Source organism: Tiliqua scincoides, chromosome 3 (assembly GCF_035046505.1).
Source record: "Tiliqua scincoides isolate rTilSci1 chromosome 3, rTilSci1.hap2, whole genome shotgun sequence".
NCBI classification, from domain to species: Eukaryota; Metazoa; Chordata; class Lepidosauria; order Squamata; family Scincidae; genus Tiliqua; species Tiliqua scincoides.
In genome coordinates this window covers 129,166,871-129,174,435 of record NC_089823.1, presented here as the reverse complement: position 1 = coordinate 129,174,435, position 7,565 = coordinate 129,166,871, and the positions used below count along the sequence as shown (strand labels likewise).

At 45.6% G+C, this 7,565-nt stretch overlaps 1 pseudogene; it reads left to right on the top strand.

The window, feature by feature from the left end:
• Nucleotides 1-4,125: 4,125 nt before the first annotated feature.
• On the top strand, nucleotides 4,126-4,242 carry LOC136646807 (5S ribosomal RNA; annotated as a pseudogene).
• Nucleotides 4,243-7,565: the final 3,323 nt, after the last annotated feature.

Here is a 7,565-nt window from a genome sequence, read left to right as displayed (position 1 = left end):
TTGAAAGGAGAGATTACCTATCTTCCAGGAAAGCAGGGCCCAAAATTTAGCGAAAACCAGAATTTTGGTTTTCTCAGAATTAATTATTAAATCATTGGACAGACAATAATTTTGGAAAGAGGATAATAAGTGACGTATGCCAAATCTTGTAAAAGACAGGAGAACTGCGTCATCTGCATAAAGAAGGATAGGAAGGGGGACACCATTAAGGAAGGGAGGGGAGTTCTGACAGCTAGATAGGTAAGGGGGTAAATCTGCCAGAAATAAATTGAAAAGGAGAGGAGCAAGTATGCGGCCTTGGCGAACTCCTTTATTGATGGAAATTTTCTCTCAATAAGCTGACATTATTTTATCCATGTCTTCAGTTCCTCAGCATCTCAGCAATGAGAAAAAAAAATGGCACATTTGCGTATTTTTTTCATCCAGTGTGTGTAAGATAAACCCAGCAACATAACCAGCACTAAGGTGCAACATTAGGATGAGGAGCCAGTTGTTGCAGCCAAGCAATGTATTATTCGGATTTCCTGGGATGAGGGGAGGTGGATTCAGAGACTGACAGCACAATTGTATGCGTGTCTACTCAAGAGTAACCCCATGTTGGAGCATGCAGCAAGGCAATACAGTACTATTGCATCTGTACCATCAGAGGGCAGTAAGGCTAGGAAGGGAGTGGTCGAGGGACAGCGTATTTATTCTCTCTCTATTTTTTCTCTCCTCAAGTAAGGCATGCTCTTTCATTAATCTGAGAGCAATTAGCAGGCCTTACTTTTTTCTTGCTCCCCCCCCCCCCCCAGAAAAGCAATGTAGCTGGTCAGACTAGTTTGCAAGATGTCTAACAAGGTTGGATTTCCCTTAAATAAACCTATCTTTGTTCTTTGGAATATTAGCGTCAAGCAAAGCTTCCTGTCTGGACTTTCCTTCGCAGTAATGGATCTGCTCCTTGACGCCCCCCAGGGCAAAGGTCCACTATGCCACCCCCTGCACCACCTTGCCTTCCCCATACTTACCCAGAGCAACAGAGACTTGTGTGGGATGACTCAGAAAGCCTTCTGAGGTTTTCTTCACTGACTTCAACAGTACTTCTGGGAAACCAGATTGGCAGCCCAATCTTAGGCATGTCTACTCAGAAGTAAGTCCCATTAGAGTCAATGGGGCTTACTCCCAGGAAAGTGTGGATAGGATTGGACTGTCAGACTGCATCAGAGCCTCAGAAGGCTTTCCAAGTGGTCTGCAACACTACATGAGTGCAGTGCTTAGGTCATTTGCCCCCTTCCCCCCCCCCCCAGGCCTGGCACAGCTGCTGTGCAATGCACCTTTTCGTACTTTATCTCTGCATAGCATTTTCAACAGTATGGGGCCACTTCATTTTCTTGTTCCTTATACGTATTTTTTGTAATGATTAAAAGTGAGAAAACAACATGTGTTAATACCTTGGGTTGCATAACAGTTTTTAAATTATCCAAACCACATGAGGCTGAAGTGGCGTGATTCTGTCATTTACATTCTGATACCCTGTCACTTTCTACCAATTATTCTTCCCATGAATAAGCTCCATCAGTCAAGTTCATGAGTGAATTGTGACAGTTACCTTCTCTGGCTCATTTTTCAGCACAGTGCGTCTCTCTGACAGTCTGCAATTAATTACTGAAAACCTATAGGTCTTGGGTAGCCAGAGAGACTTGGTGAGAAGCACTCACTCTAAAACATTCAGAGCTACTAACTCATAGCAAAATTTACATTTTTATTTACTTCACATGCTCATAGCATGTAATTGTGGGCACGTTTATGTGTGTGGTCCCAACTGCAAAGGCTCTTTTTAATTACTACTGTGAGCAGGATCTTCATTGCCACAGTTCCAGCCAGCCTTTTCCACCCAAGTTGCATCTCTGATGTGACTTGTTGTGAGCTCAGATCTGGTTTGAGGTTTGCAAAGGCACTCTCCCCCTGCTGACATCCGTCCCATTTAGACGCTGCTGCTCATATCTGCACGGCTTCGGTTCTCCAATGTCTCTACAAACATTGCCAGGCAAAAAGCAAAGACATATGAGGCTGATTCATGATACCGAACCTCCCCCCACAGTTGTGAATGTGGGTACGTAGCCATGTGAAGAAAGGGGCATGTGAAGCGGTGATCCACAGGGTGAGCTAGCAGCCACCTCTGATTGCGGCGACATGTGGATGATTTCTTTTGTGGAACAAACGAAACAAGCTGCAATTGGCAATATTATTGAAGAAGGGGAAAGGCTACTCTTTCCCCCACCATGAGAAATGGGGATTATTGGAGCAGATTTAGAGCCCAATTGTATGCCTGTCTACTCAGAAGTAAGACCCATTGTAAATGGATCTTACTCCCAGGTAAGTGTGGATAGAATTGCAGGCTCTACCCCTTGCCCTATGTATCCCCAGTTTCACTTTCATATAAGTGAATGGTTGCAATTCTGGGGAAAAGTGAAGCAATGCAATTGGGCAGTAGTATGGTTTGGGGGCAAACCATCACCTCCCATTCTTGACTGGGGTGGGTCGGTTGGTGGCCTCTACTGAGAGGCACCCCATAGGAAAACAGTGTACCTCTGGGGATAAAATTCATTGAGATGCACTGTATTCCCCTCTCCTGAATTCTTGTGCTATACGGGCTTCTCCTGTAATGGTAGAAATTCTGCAAGAGATTCAGAAAGAATGAGGTTTTTGCAGTCTTATTCATTGACTCACAATATGTTGTTTTTTTTAAATTACCATATGAAAAAGCACATTCAGATGTATAAAATCATCTGCCTTTGGTGTGAGAGTCATGTGTACCTAGAACATAGTCCGCAGCATCTTGTGGAATGGCGTGGAGGGTGCAGGGGAGAGAACTTGGATCATCTTGCACAATTGATTACTTTTTAAATATAGCCTTAAGAAAAATGCAGCAAATAATGAAAGGTCTGCAAAAGAATACATGACACTTGGATATATAGGCTGTGTTTCTCACATACGTGGTCTTAAATGTTCAGTGACTAGAATAGAACCGTAGGAATTATAAGAGAGCGAATGTGAAAGATGAACTCTCCCCCAAAGAAAGAAAAGCACAAGAGAATGGAACCATGAATTTGACTGAACTACTTTGTAGGAATACTTAGGCAGAAATAAACCAAAGGAATGTCAGTGAGGTCATACTAATCTTTGCCAGTTAGACCAGTGATTTCCAGCCTTTTTCATCTCACGGCACACTGACAAGGCACTAAAATTGTCAAGGTACACCGTCAGTTTTTTTACAATTGACAAGGCACACCCATTGACAGGAGGGGCTTGCATCCCCCAGTGGCCCTACTAACAAATGACCCTCCCCCAGACGCTCGTGGCACACCCTCAGACCATCCGCAGCACACCAGTGTGCCACGGCACAGTGGTTGAAAATGACTGAATTAAACAAACAGTTGTGGAAAATTCTCTTCTGTTCTCCATCTATGGAAACATTCAACTTCTATGACATCTCCACATAAAATGGCATTCGTGTAGCAGTTCCCAAACTCACTGCGGCCACGGCATCCTTTGTACATACAGGGCGCCACAGGCCTCTTCTTCCTGGGTCGAGTTCACACAAAATCTTGTGCAATCACATGATAATTGCGCGAGCTGATGTGCAATTGGTGAGAGTTTGTGTGATCTGGACCTTGCAAGCAGGGACAAAGAGGCTGCACAGTGCCACTGTGAGGGTGCTGTGGTGCCCTGGGATGCTGCAGCGCACAGTCTGGGAACCACTGATATAGCCCATGGCATTCAGAACTAAAATCTGGAGACCAATGGCATTTTTGTAATGAGAACCATTTTTTCCCCCAGAGGTGCAAGGGCACATTCTTTTTAGTTGCTGTGGTCGCAGAAATATTCCTTCCAGGTTTTGCCTCTGTTGCAGCAATCAAATCACAGTCTGATGTGGCTGCTGAAATCTGATTTTCAAACCCAGCAAGCAGCCCCATTAATACCAAATACACAGCGTGTAGTATGAGTGCGTGATTGTCTCAGGCACAGTCACCAATGATCACAACACAGACAATCCACACAGTTTTTAGTACTTTGAAGGTTTATTTTGCCTCCCTATGTCTCCATCCTTTCACAACAGGAGACATTCTGGCAGTCTAGTTGGAGGACAGCAACTGTTACCCTGCACATGCCCAATCTCGTCTGATCTTGGAAGCTAAGCAGGGTTAGGCCTGGTTAGTACTTGGATGGGAGACCGCCTGGGAATACCGGGTGCTGTAGGCTTCTACCATAGTCTTTCGAGACTGAAGGTTGCCAACCAGTTGGAGGACAGGAATGAAAAGTCCAGGTGGACTTAACCATACATTATAAAAGATGAAGCAACTACCACTCTGGGTTGTTTTCCCAATTTTCTTCATAATGCGTAGTTTAACATATAGCCTGATATGAAACCACATTGTTCCCCTGGGGGCTGGGGATAAGAATAGGCCCTCAGTTTGGCTGTACTTGTCGTAAGAGGCGACTAAACAGTCACCGGGTAGATGGGACTCATCAGCCTGGGAAGGCAGCTCATCTGAGAGAAGAAAAACTCTGATCCCAAACCTCCACTGCCTTGTGGCTACATCCAGTTATGGAAAAGGCTTCAGGAGTCAACCTCGAGGAAAAATCTGGAGCCGGAGTCCCTGAGGCAGTTCATGGCTGAACACAGTCACGTTCTGGCAACTCCTGCGACTCCGCTGGAACCAACCGTATTGGCCTCTGCCTTTCCATTGGACCATTTCAGCGACGTGGAGAGGGGGGATTTGCTGCATGGGTAACAGACTATCCTCCATACCTTCTTTACCCAGGCTTCGCACACTGGAGAGGACACTCTGTTCCAGAACCACCATTCAGAGCGTGACACCATAGTCTTCCGAGACTGAAGGATGCCAACAAGCTGTTACATATGTTGTCCTACCCCACCTCACGCTATTATTAAAAATATTCTTATATCGCTTTTCAACAAAAGCTAACAAAAAGTGGTCTACAAAGTGAAATCTATGAAAAGATGGTTCCCTGTAGTAAAAGGGCTCACATTCCTAAAGGATGCCAAGCAAACACAAGCCAACAGTCACTAGAAAAGATCTCATGCTGGGATGAATAGGAATAGTCACTCTCTTCCTGCTAAATATAAGAGGACTGCCACTTTAAAAGGTGGCTCATAGCCCATGAACAAATGTCAGCTGTAGGATGGGGGGGGGGGGGTGATAAATGCACGGTGTGATTATTTAATGTCAGATGTTGTGTTTATGCATACACTATGAATGAGTTTCCCATTCAGAGATAATAATAATAATGTACCCCATCTACACCTAGATGTCAGGCAGATGTCTGTGTGGATGAGGATTTACCAGCTGATAAATGTTGTGTTTTGTGTGTGTATATGATCATTATCAGTTGTGTTGTCATTTTGATGTGAATAATAATAATAATAATAATAATAATAATAATAATAATAATAATGGTATTTATATACCGCCTTTCTGATCATCAGATTACTCCTCTGACTTTATTCAAGGCAGTTCACATAGGCAGGCTATCTCTAAACCCCAGAGGGGATTTTTACAATAACAAAAAGGTTCTATCTTTCAAGAACCACACAACATTTCAGATGGCTCTTCCACGGTCTGGTATCACTTCTGGCCACCAGTCGCCTCCCACGCAGGCTGACAAGCAGCTCCTTCATCTCTCACTTGAACGGCAGCCAATTTGCTTCTTCGCTCACACCGAAGAGCAGGTGGAATAACTCAGCTCAGCTTGTCAGCTACTTCAAGGTCTCGCCATTCAAGGAGCTGCCAGTGGCCTCAAACAGGCTACCTTCAGATGTTATCCTCAGGATAACAGAGGCTCTACCCTCTAGACCAGACCTCATGCCAGATCTCTTGCTGCTGCTAGTTCTCCATCCTAGCTCAAGAACAAGGGGAGAAAGTTAGGGGGGTGGCAGACAGCAGAAATAATCCTCCAGAAATATGACCGTTCATGCCGTTCTCTCAGGCCCCAATCCTATCCAAGTTTCCAGTGCCAATGTAGCCACAATGCAACCCCCCCCCCCCCCAATGGTTGGCAACCTTCAGTCTCGAAAGACTGGTGTAAGCCTACAGCACCTGGTATTCCCAGGCGGTCTCCCAACCAAGTACTAACCAGGCCTGAAAGTAAGGCAACAAAGATGCTTTTACCTTGAGGAGGTCTTCCTGACTGCTGTCCCACTGCAGGATGCAGTGCACACCTGTTGGCACACTGCAGTACTGGAAAGTTGGATAGGATTGGGCCCTTACTCAGACTTTTTTTCCTAGTATATCAATAGAGTTATTCCCCTCCTTCAAAGTTGCATTTGTTTCCCCCTCTGCATTTCTGTTTGCCTCATCAGTATACCTCCTTATCTATGCTTTTTTAGCAGTGTCACATATGAAAATATATGCTTATAAAATGAAAGTGACAATAGAAAACTCTAGAGCAGCGATTTTTGGCACTGTGCCATGGCACACTGGCGTGCTGCAGATGCACCATGGGAGTTCAGGGAGGGTCATTTATTTGCTGGGAAATGGGGAATTTGAGCCCCCTACCAGCAGCATGCCTTGTCAATGGTCAAAAAAGTGATGGTGTGCCCTGACAATTTTAGCACCTTGTCAGTGCGCCGGGAGATGAAAAAGGTAAAAAACTGCTGCTCTAGAGCAGGGGTGCCCAAACCCCAGCCCTGGGGCCACATTCGGCCCTCGAGGCCTCTCAATGCGGCCCTCAGGGAGCCCCCAGTCTCCAATGAGCCTCTGGCCCTCCAGAGATTTGTTGCAGCCCACACTGGCCCAACACAACTGCTCTCAGCGTGAAAGCAACTGTTTGACCTCTTTGCATGAGCTGTGGAATGAGGGCTTCCTCCATTGCTTGCTGTTTCATGTCTGTGATGCAGCAGTGGCAGCAAAGGAAAGGTCAACCCTGCTTTGTGCAAGGCCTTTTATAGGCCTTGAGCTATTGCAAGACCTTCATTCAATCATATAAGTTCATCTTTAATATATTCATTTATGTAAACTTATGGTAAATTTATTCAAATTTTAAATGTAAATTAATTCTTTGTTTCCTCGGCCCCTGACGCAGTGCCAGAGAGATGATGAGAGATGATGTGGCCCTCTTGCCGAAAACGTTGGACACCCCTGCTCTAGAGGATCAGAATAACCTGACGCATGTGGGATATTTGGCAAAGTGGGCATGTGGGCCCAGGCCCTATCTGAAGAGAGTTACACCTGCGGTGTGAAAAGATTGCATCCACCTCCTCCTACAGTACAATCCTATCTACCCCCCATGCACTGATGCAGTGGGACCAGTGCAGGCCACACTGTATCCTATGGGGGAAATTGGAAGGCCGGAGGTCCCGTTGCCTAAGGGTAAACCGCAGCCTGCAAAATGGGCCTGCACGAACTAAATAGTTGGTGCAAGTTTAAGTTGATCCGTGTCAGAGGATCAGATTCAGGAAAGGGGATAGGAGATGGTGCACATGGTTGCCGCCAATCCACCCACCCTCACCCCCCATTGCCACCCTACCCAAAGCAGATATTTTTGGCAAATAGTCATGGTGG